At 46.4% G+C, this 15,363-nt stretch overlaps 1 protein-coding gene across 1 annotated transcript in view; it reads left to right on the forward strand.

The window, feature by feature from the left end:
- Nucleotides 1-15,363, forward strand: part of edaradd (EDAR-associated death domain) — a 35,090-nt gene that overhangs the window by 776 nt on the left and 18,951 nt on the right. The window lies entirely within an intron of this gene.

Consider the following 15,363-nt stretch of genomic DNA (forward strand, 5'->3'; position numbering starts at 1 on the left):
AACAAATCCTACAAAAATCAGTGTATATTCAGGAAAACTTCTGCAAGTCTGGAATTCCATTCAAAATTTCTCATAGGTTTCCCCAAATGTTTACAGCTTTATAAAAAATGGAAATTTCCCCCAAATATTCAACCAAATTCTCCCTAAATTTACATAAGAAATTGCCCAACTTTCATGAATATTCCCACCAAATTTTTAAAGCAAATATATTTCAAAAAAATTAAATTAAGCTTCAAAAATTAACAAATATATTTCCCAAATTTTCATTGAAATGCCTGAAAATTGAATAAACAAAACCAAACCAATACCAAACTACCAGACTAGTTTTGAATTTCAACACAAATTCCCCCAAAACATCTGATGAAATTCTCCAAAACAAACATTTCCCCAAAACTAATACAAAAACATCCCTTAAAATATCAAAACAAATGCCCTTAAATCTCCATCCCCAGCATTCTGAGCAGATGACAATTATCTAAAAGCATCATGTCAGAAATGTGTGTGTGCTGTAGGGGAGCCTCACATGTGCATGCTGGCTCTCAGGATAGAAATGATGCCCGGAGAAAGAATGAAGGTCGTTCTCATGTGTATGAGTGCACCGTAGCGTGGTCTGTTATTTAGAGTGAAGTGGATGCAGGACAAGACTAACAGCAGAGGAACACCATGCAGATGGTGGTCATCCCTCCTTCATCATGTCCTCTGGTGTTTAAATGACTACAGCACATTCAGAACAGTTATGATAAATCCTCTCTGTTCTCTTTGATCTACATCTGGTCCCCATCATGACAGCGTGTCAGAATTTTAGACATTTATGCAAATTTATCCACAAATAAGAAACTGAAATACCGCATTGACATCAGTATTCAGAGCCGTTAACGTTCGCTCAGGCTCCTCCTTTTCTCTCCCACAGGGTTGGTTGGAGTTCTGTGGTAAATGAAACTGATTGGACTTAACCCTAAAGATGCTAAATAAACCTAAACAGGCTGAATAGTGTCAGTAGTGGGTACTAAATATACTGGCCAGAGAAATAAAGGTGAAGAGATCAGCCGCTCAGACAGCTGCTATCAGACGTGATGAACACAGAGCTGTTCGTAGGAAAGACGACACAGCCGTTCTGTTGCTGTATCTCACTCGTGTTGTTGTGATGGAGCCCGATCATTGTCTGCCATTGGCTGTGATTGAAACCTTCATAATGCAGAAGTTCACCGTCTAACACTGTGGCCCACTGGGCGTCAACTAGAGCCCAGATGTTGTTCTCAGGTCCAACCCTCTGCCGCTTACTCCTTTGTTTTTGAGGACTCGGTCCATTACAACTGCCCTTCATCAGATGTTCAGCTACAGAGAACCAACGTTTTTGTTCCATGGTTGAATGTCACACAGTGAGGGGGAGGGTGCCCTTCCTGGTCTATGCTGTGTGGATTGGGCGGTATTCATTTTTTAATAGTGTTCAACCTTCCTAGAAATGTACCCTGGTTTACAGGATCAGCGTGTTCACTGTGGCCTACAGGAAGCTTTTAGAATGGTCACATACCACTGTGCATCTCAAACAGCCAACTTCATCAGCACACAAAGGCTCGACATACATTTAAACCGTCATAAAGACGTTCGATGGTTTTTGTGTCTGATGTTGCTGTATGTGCTGCAAGCCGTAAAGTTATTGGCCTTTAACTTCAGGTCATTTTAGCATGCTTTTATCTCACATGGCTGTGGATCACATGACAACCAGGGTTACAACCAACAGTGTGATTTTAAAGAACACCATAGCGCTGGGCTGTAGCGTGTGCCGTGCTGTGCCAGTATACTGGTGCATCTCAAAAAATTAGAATATCATTAAAAAAGGTTAATATTTTTTGTCATTCTTTTCTGAAAGTGATGTATTATATAGACTTCTTATACATGCCCCCACTTTTATAGCACCTTCATACGCAGACAGTACTGCTGCCAGAAACAGCCACACATTCTAACAGCACTTGTCAGAAATGATTGCTCATTACACAGCACCGTCTTCATGGTGGTAAAGCAGCGCATGTCTATCTTTTAATGCCTGGGTAAATGTTATTACCAACCAGTCCTTGCTGCCGGTGACTCCAGAAGGCTTTGTGTGGAAGGTTACAACAGCATTTCTCAGCCTTATTCTGTCAAGACAACCTTAAAATTAAATAAAATCTTATGTCACCCCTGTCAAAATGTACAAGTCAGAAACTACAATCTTCACCATTCATGTCATACTAGAATGAACAAGATAGATCCTTAAATCTCTCAGAGAGATTTAAATGCCTTTAAATGAACTTAAAAACAACCTGAGGCTTTTTACATGCCTCAAAATACTGATGTGATTTCAGAGAAAGGTCATATGTGACAATTTTGATTATTTATACCGGGATAGCTCATGGTCTTCATCTTCATTATGATTAATTTAAAACATTTTGACAGGACCCTGATGATGTCACAGAGCACCCCAGGGTGCCATGGCACCCCCGCTGAGAAACTGTGATGAATGTCAGAATCATGTCAAAAGCGTGTTGTTTTAAGAACACATTCTTAACAGTAGTTAGTGAATGAGCCTCGTTGACCTTAAAAGTTTAGAAAAATACCAAAATAAGCAATCCATCCTGTCCTGCTGCAGTTCTGGTACCAAGTACTGACCCTGAAGAGTGCAGATCGACAGCGCGGCTTTCACCTAGCAGCAAACACCACCTCAGTTCTTCTGTGTGTGTCAGGGCTTGCGTCATCTTCATCATTTCCTTGAAGCCTTTGTGAAACCAAGTGTATTTCCTCCCTGTAGGTGCTACACCACAGACCCAGAGGATGGTCGTGTTTGAACACAGAGTATGATAATGACTGTTTGTCTGGAATCCTACATCATCCTCAGATGTTATCTAGTTCTCTTCACTAATCACTAAACTGCAGTTTACAGCAGCACAGAGAGAAATCATGAAGCCAACCAGGATGTGAAGAGAGTTAGTTTAGTCACAGGTACTGTGGAGGAGAAACTGGTGCTCAAACAGCTCCTGTCACACTTCTCCACCTGTTTCTTTTATCCATTGGTCCTGGTTAAAGGCTGCAGCAGCAGAGCTAATAGTTAGACACAGTTTCTCCTTAAACCCAGCAGTAATCCTAGAGAAAGTTCCAGAGGAACTCAGCAGCACCTGACTGCCTTTAACAGCACAGGTGAGCAAAAACCAAACTACACGACAACACTCACACAGACCCACACAGACCCACACTGACACGGACCCACACAGACACAGACCCACACAGACCCACACCGACCTAAACCGACCCACACTGACACGGACCCACACAGACACAGACCCACACTCACACAGACCCACACTCACACGGACCCACACAGACACAGACCCACACAGACCCACACCGACCTAAACCGACCCACACTGACACGGACCCACACAGACACAGACCCACACAGACCCACACCGACCTAAACCGACCCACACTGACACGGACCCACGCAGACCAACACTGACACAGACCCACACTGACACAGACCCACACAGACCCACACTGACACAGACCCAGACAGACCAACACTGACACAGACAAACACTGACACGGACAAACACTGACACAGACCCACACAGACCCACACTGACACAGACAAACACTGACACAGACCCACACTGACACAGACCCACACAGACCAACACTGACACAGACCCACACTGACACAGACCCACACAGACCAACACTGACACAGACCCACACTGACACAGACCCACACAGACCCACACTGACACAGACCCAGACAGACCAACACTGACACAGACAAACACTGACACGGACAAACACTGACACAGACCCACACAGACCCACACTGACACAGACAAACACTGACACAGACCCACACAGACCCACACTGACACTGACCCACACTCACACAGACCCACACAGACCCACACTGACACTGACCCACACTGACACAGTCCCACACAGACTCACACTGACCCACACTCACACAGACCCACACAGACCCACACTGACACAGACAAACACTGACACAGACCCACACAGACCCACACTGACACTGACCCACACTGACACAGTCCCACACAGTCCCACACAGACCCACACTCACACAGTCCCACACAGACTCACACTGACCCACACTCACACAGACCCAGACAGACCCACACTGACACAGACAAACACTGACACAGACCCACACAGACCCACACTGACACTGACCCACACTGACACAGTCCCACACAGTCCCACACAGACCCACACTCACACAGTCCCACACAGACTCACACTGACCCACACTCACACAGACCCAGACAGACCCACACTGACACTGACCCACACTCACACAGACTCACACTGACCCACACTCACACAGACCCACACAGACTCACACTGACCCACACTCACACAGACCCACACTCACACAGACCCACACCCACACTGACCCACACTGACCCACACTCACACAGACCAAAACTGACCCACACTGACACAGACCAACACTGACACGGACCCACACTGACATGGACCCACACAGACCCACACCAACCCACACTGACACAGACCCACACTGACACTGACCCACACTGACACAGACCCACACTCACACAGACCCACACTCACACGGACCCACACTGACATGGACCCACACCGACCCACACTGACACAGACCCACACTGACATGGACCCACACAGACCCACACCAACCCACACTGACACAGACCCACACTGACATGGACCCCCACAGACCCACACCAACCCACACTGACACAGACCCACACTGACACGGACCCACACTGACACTGACCCACACTGACACAGACCCACACTCACACAGACCCACACTCACACGGACCCACACTGACATGGACCCACACCGACCCACACTGACACAGACCCACACTGACACAGACCCACACTGACACAGACCCACACTCACACAGACCCACACTGACACGGACCCACACTGACACAGACCCACACTGACACTGACCCACACTGACACGGACCCACACTCACACTGACTCACACCGACCCACACGGACCCACACCGACCCACACTGACACAGACCCACACTGACACAGACCCACACTCACACAGACCCACACTGACACGGACCCACACTGACACAGACCCACACTCACACAGACCCACCTGACACTGACCCACACTGACACAGACCCACACTCACACAAACCCACACTCACACGGACCCACACTGACACAGACCCACACTGACACAGACCCACACTGACACAGACCCACACTGACACAGACCCACACTCACACGGACCCACACTGACATGGACCCACACAGACCCACACCAACCCACACTGACACTGACCCACACTGACACAGGCCCACACTGACACAGACCCACACTGACACAGACCCACACTGACACAGACCCACACTGACACAGACCCACACTCACACAGACCCACACTCACACAGACCCACACTCACACTCACACAGACCCACACTCACACAGACCCACACTCACACTCACACAGACCCACACTCACACAGACCCACACTCACACTCACACAGACCCACACTCACACAGACCCACACAGACCCACACTGACACGGACCCACACTCACACTGACTCACACCGACCCACACGGACCCACACCGACCCACACTGACATGGACCCACACTGACACTGACCCACACTGACACGGACCCACACTGACACGGACCCACACTCACACAGACCCACACAGACCCACACCAACCCACACTGACACTGACCCACACTGACACGGACCCACACTGACACAGACCCACACTCACACAGACCCACACAGACCCACACCAACCCACACTGACACTGACCCACACTGACACAGACCCACACTGACACAGGCCCACACTGACACAGACCCACACTGACACAGACCCACACTCACACAGACCCACACTGACACAGACCCACACAGACCAACACTGACACAGACCCACACTGACACAGACCCACACTGACACAGACCAACACTGACACGGACCCACACTGACACGGACCCACACAGACCCACACTGACACAGACAAACACTGACACGGACCAACACTGACACGGACCCACACTCACACAGACCCACACTGACACAGACAAACACTGACACGGACCAACACTGACACGGACCCACACAGACCAACACAGACACAGACAAACACTGACACGGACCAACACTGACACAGACAAACACTGACACTGACCCACACTGACACAGTCCCACACAGACCCACACTGACCCACACTGACACGGACCCACACTGACACTGACCCACACTGACACAGACCCACACTCACACAGACCCACACTCACACGGACCCACACTGACATGGACCCACACCGACCCACACTGACACAGACCCACACTGACACAGACCCACACTGACACAGACCCACACTCACACAGACCCACACTGACACAGACCCACACTCACACAGACCCACACTGACACAGACCCACACTGACACTGACCCACACTGACACGGACCCACACTCACACTGACTCACACCGACCCACACGGACCCACACCGACCCACACTGACACAGACCCACACTCACACAGACCCACACTGACACGGACCCACACTGACACAGACCCACACTCACACAGACCCACACTGACACTGACCCACACTGACACAGACCCACACTCACACAAACCCACACTCACACGGACCCACACTGACACAGACCCACACTGACACAGACCCACACTGACACAGACCCACACTGACACAGACCCACACTCACACTGACTCACACCGACCCACACTGACATGGACCCACACTGACACAGACCCACACTGACACAGACCCACACTGACACAGACCCACACTCACACTGACTCACACCGACCCACACTGACACTGACCCACACTGACACAGACCCACACTGACACAGACCCACACTCACACAGACCCACACTGACACTGACTCACACCGACCCACACTGACACTGACCCACACTGACACAGACCCACACTCACACGGACCCACACTGACATGGACCCACACAGACCCACACCAACCCACACTGACACTGACCCACACTGACACAGACCCACACTGACACAGACCCACACTGACACAGACCCACACTGACACAGACCCACACTCACACAGACCCACACTCACACAGACCCACACTCACACTCACACAGACCCACACTCACACAGACCCACACTCACACTCACACAGACCCACACTCACACAGACCCACACAGACCCACACTGACACGGACCCACACTCACACTGACTCACACCGACCCACACGGACCCACACCGACCCACACTGACATGGACCCACACTGACACTGACCCACACTGACACGGACCCACACTGACACTGACCCACACTCACACAGACCCACACTCACACAGACCCACACCAACCCACACTGACACTGACCCACACAGACACGGACCCACACTGACACTGACCCACACTGACACAGACCCACACTCACACAGACCCACACTGACACAGACCCACACTGACACAGACCAACACTGACACGGACCCACACTGACACGGACCAACACTGACACGGACCAACACTGACACGGACCAACACTGACACGGACCCACACTGACACAGACAAACACTGACACGGACCAACACTGACACAGACAAACACTGACACAGACCCACACTGACACAGTCCCACACAGACCCACACTGACCCACACTCACACAGACCCACACTGACCCACACTCACACAGACCAACACAGACTCACACTGACCCACACTCACACAGACCCACACCCACACTGACCCACACAGACCCACACTCACACAGACCAAAACTGACCCACACTGACACAGACCCACACTCACACAGACCAAAACTGACCCACACTCACACAGACCAAAACTGACCCACACTGACACAGACCCACACTCACACAGACCCACACTGACACAGACCCACACTCACACAGACCCACACTGACACAGACCCACACTGACACAGACCCACACTCACACAGACCCACACTGACACAGACCCACACTGACACAGACCCACACTGACACAGACCCACACTGACACAGACCCACACTCACACAGACCCACACTGACACAGACCCACACTCACACAGACCCACACTGACACGGACCCACACTCACACAGACCCACACTCACACTGACTCACACCGACCCACACCGACCCACACCGACCCACACTGACACAGACCCACACTCACACAGACCCACACTCACACAGACCCACACTCACACAGACCCACACTGACACGGACCCACACTCACACAGACCCACACTCACACAGACCCACACTCACACAGTCATGTGGAGACAAGGCCGCACATTAGGGGGAAAAATGGCCCAGCCAAACTGGGGGCCAGCAAGAGTATGGTCAATGTAAAGTTAAGCTGTGGTATTTTATTTATACCTGAATCATAACCACTCCTATCAAAGAAACAAATATAATTTTAATCATTTGTGCAGTAGTAGCCCTCTTAAGAATGTTAATCCTTTTGTTTAAAACAGAATTAAATACATTAAAAACAGCTAAAATGGGTTAGTAATGGGAAAAAAAACACTGGGAAAAGTGGTGAAATTGGAGTTTAAAGTAGCAGAAATGGGTAAGAAATGCCTAAAGTTGGATAAATTTGGCAAAAAAATTACCAAAAAAATGGCAAAAATGTTCTAAAGTGGCAAAACGGGCATATTAAGTGGTAAAAGAGGATTAAAAAGTGACTGAAATGGTGTTAAAGTAGCAAAACAGGGTGGAAGTTTGTTGAAATGAGATGAAAAAATGATATAAACTGGAAAAAAGGGTGAGCTGAGGCAGAAATAGGCAGAAATGGCTTAAACTGGCAAAAATGGGCATAACAGATTGTGAAATGTGGGCTCAAAAGTGGTAAAGAGCGGTTAATAGTGGTAATAATGGGAAAACAGAGCCAACAATAGGCAGAGAGTGGCAAGATTTGGTTTAGACGTGGCAAAAACAGGCAGAATAAAAGTGTTGGAAAGGGGTTAAAGCTGAAAAAAAATGGGATTTAAGCTGCAAAAATGTGTTAAAGTTGGCAAAATTCGTGGGGAAAAGTGACAAAAACTGGTTGAAATCTGGCAAAATTGGTGTAAAGTGGAACAGTGTAAATTAAAAAATGTTCCTAGGTTTTTTGGCATCTGGAGACCCCTCTCAGTGTCCTGCTGAGAACCACTGCTCTAACCTCATCATCAGCTGTCGGCTGTAAAAGCTAAGAGTAATGACAGCTTTAAAGTTTCTGTAATTGTATTTCTGTAACAGTGTTAATAACTTTAAAAGAAACAGGTTAAACTACAGTAAAAATAAAAAGTAATGAAGTCAACTTAAAGACACATTATCTGGAGTTTTTGCACTGAAGTATCTACATTAATTTAAAAGTGACAATTCCTATTTTATATATATATATAGATATAGATATTGATATCTATATCTATATCTATATCTATATATCTATATATATATATATATACACATTTACCTCTGCCAAGGAGGCTCTGTGATCGGGTGGGTTTGTTCATTTGTTAGCAACATAACTCAAAAAGTTGCGGACGGATTTTGATGACATTTTCAGGAAATGTCAGAAATGGCATAAGGAAGAACTGATCAGATTTTGGGACTGATCCGGATCACCATCCTGATCCAGGATTTTTTTTAAGGATTCTGTCCTATTGGGAGATATGGCTAATGGCGGAGGTCAGCGCTGTTACCACTTTACACCAGGTGATGGCGACATGAGTAACTTCAGTCCCAGCAGCATTTGTGGGTGTATTTCTATTCAAAGTTTTGGAGTTTATAGAGTCTGAAAGACGCACGCCCGGTCAAGGAGACGAGACGGAGCGTAAAGAATCGTAGTGAGAATACTCACAATGTTGGGAGGAATAGAGGAATATTCACCCTCTGCCATGACTTTCAGTCATCCAGTGAGACCATGGGTGAGACTGTCAGTGCGTCTGTTGGCACCGGCAGGCAATGCATCAGTTTTTAAAAACTAAGCGTCTTTTTATACAGAGCCTGCCATAGGTTATTAGTTAACAGAAACCCCCACACTCAGCATTTTCAGTGAGTTAGGACCAGCACTGCTCAGTGCTGCATGATCTTTTAAACTTTCTTTGTACAAAATGCAAAATGTTTATTAGTGTTGAGCAATCTTTTAGTCAAATCCTAAACAACAGAAAATTACCCAGAGAATTTTTGACATTGTTGTTGCTGCACTAAAAGCAACACCACAGATTTATATGTAAATTCCTCCTTAGAAGAAGTAAAGTCCTCAGAAGTAAAATCAGTGAGTGCTCGTGTTTAATAGTCATTAAAATAATGGTGATAATGACTTTTAGCTTCATAGAGCAGACAACTTCAAAGAATGTAAAATCATAGCTGTCAGTGTCTGGGGAATGATTTCTATGAGGCTGATCATAAAGACCAGTACACCAGTCTAATCCTGTACAGCTCAGCCATACAAACTCAGACGCCATAAAGGAAACACGCCACCCACCCACCCTCAGCTAACGCCATCATCAGAGTTTGTGAAAGGTGGGCGTCTGTCGCTGCTCTCAGTCTAGACTTCCCTGCAGTCTGGGTCAGGTATTGGCTTGTCATTCAACTCCATTTATGTGGAAACAAGCCCAAATAAAGCAAACTGCCCACTGTACGGCCAGCTGAAACTGTTGTTCATGCTGCAGGAGACATGGGTGGTCAAAGTGCTGAAAAGGTGGCTTCACCTGCGTGGAATTACGGCCCTAAGCAATGCAGTATGATGTGGTTTATATTTCATCTCTTGAACTTTATCCAGAGCGTGCAGAAACATGCCGCTGCATTCCCAGAGAGGGAGAAACAATGCTCAACTGATCCAGGGTTCAGCTTACACCTGATCATTTGGTGACTTGCTGTAAGTCCTCTATAGAAGAGTTCAGTACCACCCAGGGTCACAGTGTTTTTGACTGTGAATCTGCAAGTCTTTATTCAAAGTTACTGACTTGTTTTATTGACTACTACTTACTGAATCAAAGGAGATGTTTCACATGAGCTTTAGGAGTAAAATGGCCAAAAGAATGAGAGGTGTCAGCTCCTGAAGTCTGCTGCTTTCCTTCGTCTCCTAACCTTAGATGGACAGGCCGAAATTTCAGCCTTAAGGTTGAGGGTTTGATCCCCATTTCTAGCAGTCACACACTAATGTGAATTTGTGAAGACCCCACCATGTATGACACGAGTGTATGAGTGTATGAATGGGACTATTAAATACTAGAGATGCACATTATTGATCTCTGCTGGTATCTAACATGCGGATATTTCCAAACTTACTGTAGCTGGTACTGATACTGATACAGACACACCGAGGGCCTCCTGTGCAGATGGAGGCTGGGTAGAGCCGAGCTGGTAGAGGAGTAGAGAAGTAGAGTCTGGTAGTTTTACATTTGGGGCTTCTATTAAAACGTTCAGGCCTCTTTGGATGCATGACACCTTACACCTGTTTCAGACTGGAGGCTTGTTTTAGCTCTAAAGTCTCACCTAGGGTGTGCAGACAGCCTAGCGGTCTTGAGGCGCTACGCATGTACGTGGGTGGCCCAGGTTCAAACCTGGCCCATGGCTCTTTACTGCATGTCTCTGTCCAGCTCTATCACTGGTCCTCTATCAAATATGGCAGGAAAAGCCCAAAATAAATCTTGAAAAAGTTTTACCTCAGTAAATCTTCCTACAAGGGACTTGATTCATTGAAAATCCAAACTAAACCACATTCAGCTTTAAAGCATTCTGTACAGATGACAAAGTTTCTACAGAGAAATACTAAACCAGGCTTTGAAAAGTACAAACTGGAAGTGTATTTGTTTTGTGTTTATCTGGCCTGTGTGGTATTGTTGTGGGAGTATAGTCTCCCTGTAATGATGGATAAACCACAGATTTAACCCAGTAAGCAGCTGTTAAACATCTGGATGGAGGTGAGCCTCAGCATTCAAAGGTTATTGATGATAACCTCCAGACTGTGTTGTCTGCTTAAATAAATCCTCCTGTAATGATGGCTAGTGCTGATGTACAGTTTGTCTAACTCTGACTCAGATCTTCAGTTAAAAATCTCCTTTCATTTTAAGTCTACATCTTTACTTCGTGCACTTATTGTTCCGCTGGCAGTAATAATAGAAACATGTTGATTATTTTAAAGTACTTTAAAAAGCGTTGGGAGGTAGAGCTGCATCAGTAAAATTAAACTATCCCTCTTTAAGGACATCCATGTTTCAAACAGTCAAAAGAAAATCTTTCTGTCATTTACAGAAATATATCTTTAATGATTTTGTCTTTTTTCTTATATGAGCTGTGACTGTGACAGCGCAGGCGTGTGTGTTAGTGAGGGTGTGTCTGCTCTGTCAGACGACAAACTAAATTTAACAGCTGAAGTATAAAACGGCCTGAACATGAAGGTTGTGACTGATAACAGCTAATAGAGAGACAGACGTGAGATGAGAACGAGACAGGCTGAAGCAGCGATTGAATCAAAATGACGCCAATATGAGTGAGTCTGCACACACAAATGCAGGGCCGGATTACGATGCAGAGGCCCATGGGCACAATACAAACAACCATGCACACCCATGCAGTCCGGGTTTTGAATATTAGGCTGGGGTTTGTTGGAAACACCTGAAGGTTCTCCAGGAGTTACACTGATGAGCTACAGACCGTAGGATGAAACCTACACCTGTAGACCCTCTGTCACACAGGATTCACACTGATCAACACCTGCAGCAGGGGCGGAGCCAGATGTGTCAAACATACTGGGCTTAGCCCAGACGTAGGATGGTCCAGGGAGCCAGTGACTATCCATGTAAAGCATGCATCCCTGAATGTATTTGTTTTTGCATAACCAGCTCTTAAATGCACTGTTTTAAAGAAAGTTTGAAAAAAATCTATCCCCCTGACAACAATTTGAAGATAAAAACATTTTTTTTATTCTTCCTTAAGCAGTCATAAATATCTGATGATTATTTCTAAAGCTTCATAATATGGATGGGGTAAGGGTTTTGTGTAAAACTTTGCTATAGGAAAAATTATTTAAAAGCAAAAACAAAAATAATAATAATAAAGCAAAATGTGTGAATAGAGATACATATCTATGAAAATTCTGAAATATAAACAAAAAAAACCTTTTTTTTCCCCCTTTTTGGCCCAAGGAATGGCGTTTCCATGCTGTGATCAGCAGGGTCCATTTGTTTATCATCATCAAGGATATTTCTTTTTGCCTTTATCAATCATTACACTCAACAACACCATTCATTTTACCAAACTTAAAGATTAACCCTAACCCTGACCCCCCATGGCTCGGCCTCTGACCTACAGATATCCTAGGATTGACACATAATAATGACAAAACAGAGTCAGAAACGTGGGGTATCAAACACTGGAGAAAACTGATTACAGTAGGATTTCAAGAGTTCAAACGTAAAATTTGCTCACACTGTAACAGTTTAAGTCAGTAACCGAGGCTCAGTCTGGTCCAGAACATGCACACAGAAGTTTTAATGCTCCTCTTCTAGCTCTGCAGGTTCACGAGCATCTCTGCTGATGGGCACTGTGCTGCACTGGCAGAGACACTGAACCATTACAATGTTATCTGAGGAGAAAAAAACATTCTTTCCATAAAATTTGCCCTGCTTTCATTGAGCGTTTAAATCATTGACGAGGACAGAAAATCAGAAACGGGCAAACTGAGTGAAAACTGTCTGTGAGAGCTGACAGGAGGGCGCTATAATTTCAACACACAAACAATAATCTGGATAATAATTCCAGCGACAAAAGACTTAAAAACAAATGATGTGTACGTAAAGTCTGTGAATAGGACTCTGACGTTACTATTTTCAACCTCACTAGGGGTTAAATGAGTCAGAGCTGTCGCCCATGTTTTATCCGTGTTTGGATGCGTTTTCTTCCGTGCTCCATTCAGTGAGGAAACTTCCATGAGAACAGGAAACATCGTTACTGGGTTAGTGCTTAAGTGAACACAATATAATCGTTTCTTTGACTGAACGCAGCGTCTGTCATTCGTGCTTTACGTGGAGGGTGAGACTGCAGGAGAGAGTAGACGTGTGTGTTGGGTGCATATGGGAGGAAATGACACGTACTGCAGGAGCAGGTGTTAACGGTCAGGAGGGATGGCAGATAGGCTGTTAGCAGTCTCACGCAGGGCTCTGGCTCAACGTCTGGTCCGTTCAGCGCTGTGTGGACAAGGAAAAATAACTTCTGTTTTCGCTCTCGTCTTGCTGGCCCCCAGTGTACATGGGACCCTGGGCCTGTGCCCAGAATGCCCATTGGTTAATCCGGCCCAGCACATGAACTAAAGCAACACCATATTCTCCTCACAGAGCCTCTTTCGCCCTGTTATGAATAACTTCAAATGCATTTAGCATCATGTGCTGCCCAGAGTGAGAGAGGAGAGGTGCAGGAGGGGGTGCAGCAGCGATCCTAACGGGACACAGATCATGATGACATGCTTTAATTTAGAGGCTCTCAGCTGGTCGACTGTCAGGACCCACCACCTCAATAACCACAAACCAGGACCCCAATTTCTTCAGGTTTTCAGTCAGAACCAAATGTTTTCAATGAACAGAGTTTGCATAGAACAAAAGAAGTGACAAAGCAAACAGATGGAAACATGTCCCCTAAAAAAAAAAGCACATCATAGACTTTTGGCCACTTTATTTTCCAGACATGCGTCAGGTTGATGTGGCCAAGGGCCAAACCAGCATGTGCTCCTATTCCTGACCTGACCTGACACATCAGGGACCCACTGAAAATGGCTTCAAGACCAACTTTTTGGGTCCCAACCCACCAGTTGAGAACCAAGGCTTTCACATCTGGTGACTGTAAAATATGTTTAATTCAGTCATCATCCAAACACAAAGGTCAGCATGTAGAATCTATTTATAAGAGGAACGTTACTGATCGATTACCAGAGCAGGATGGAAGAAAATGTTCCTCTTACATGATTCCACTCCTGATTACTGCTGACTTTGATGAAAGAGAACCATGAAGCTGTGTGGGCTATTCAGTGGAAGCTTTGATGATGGGGATTAACCTTTAACTTCCCCTCAAAGGGAGCTAACTGTCATCTCATGTGGTCTCTGCTGTTAAACGGGAGATTCTCAGAATAGAAATCCACCATCACTGCTGAAAACCAGTGAATCATAGATGTGTGTGTGTGTGTGTGTGTGTTTGAGGCTTCTAACCACACTACCACGAGTACGTCAGAGAGGAGGGGCTCACCTGGCTCTGTTTGTATAAATACCTGTATTTTATAAAGCATTACCTCGTTTCATGAATCCTGGGACAGTAACATCTTTTCATG

This window comes from Cheilinus undulatus, linkage group 6 (genome assembly GCF_018320785.1).
Source record: "Cheilinus undulatus linkage group 6, ASM1832078v1, whole genome shotgun sequence".
Classification (NCBI taxonomy): Eukaryota; Metazoa; Chordata; class Actinopteri; order Labriformes; family Labridae; genus Cheilinus; species Cheilinus undulatus.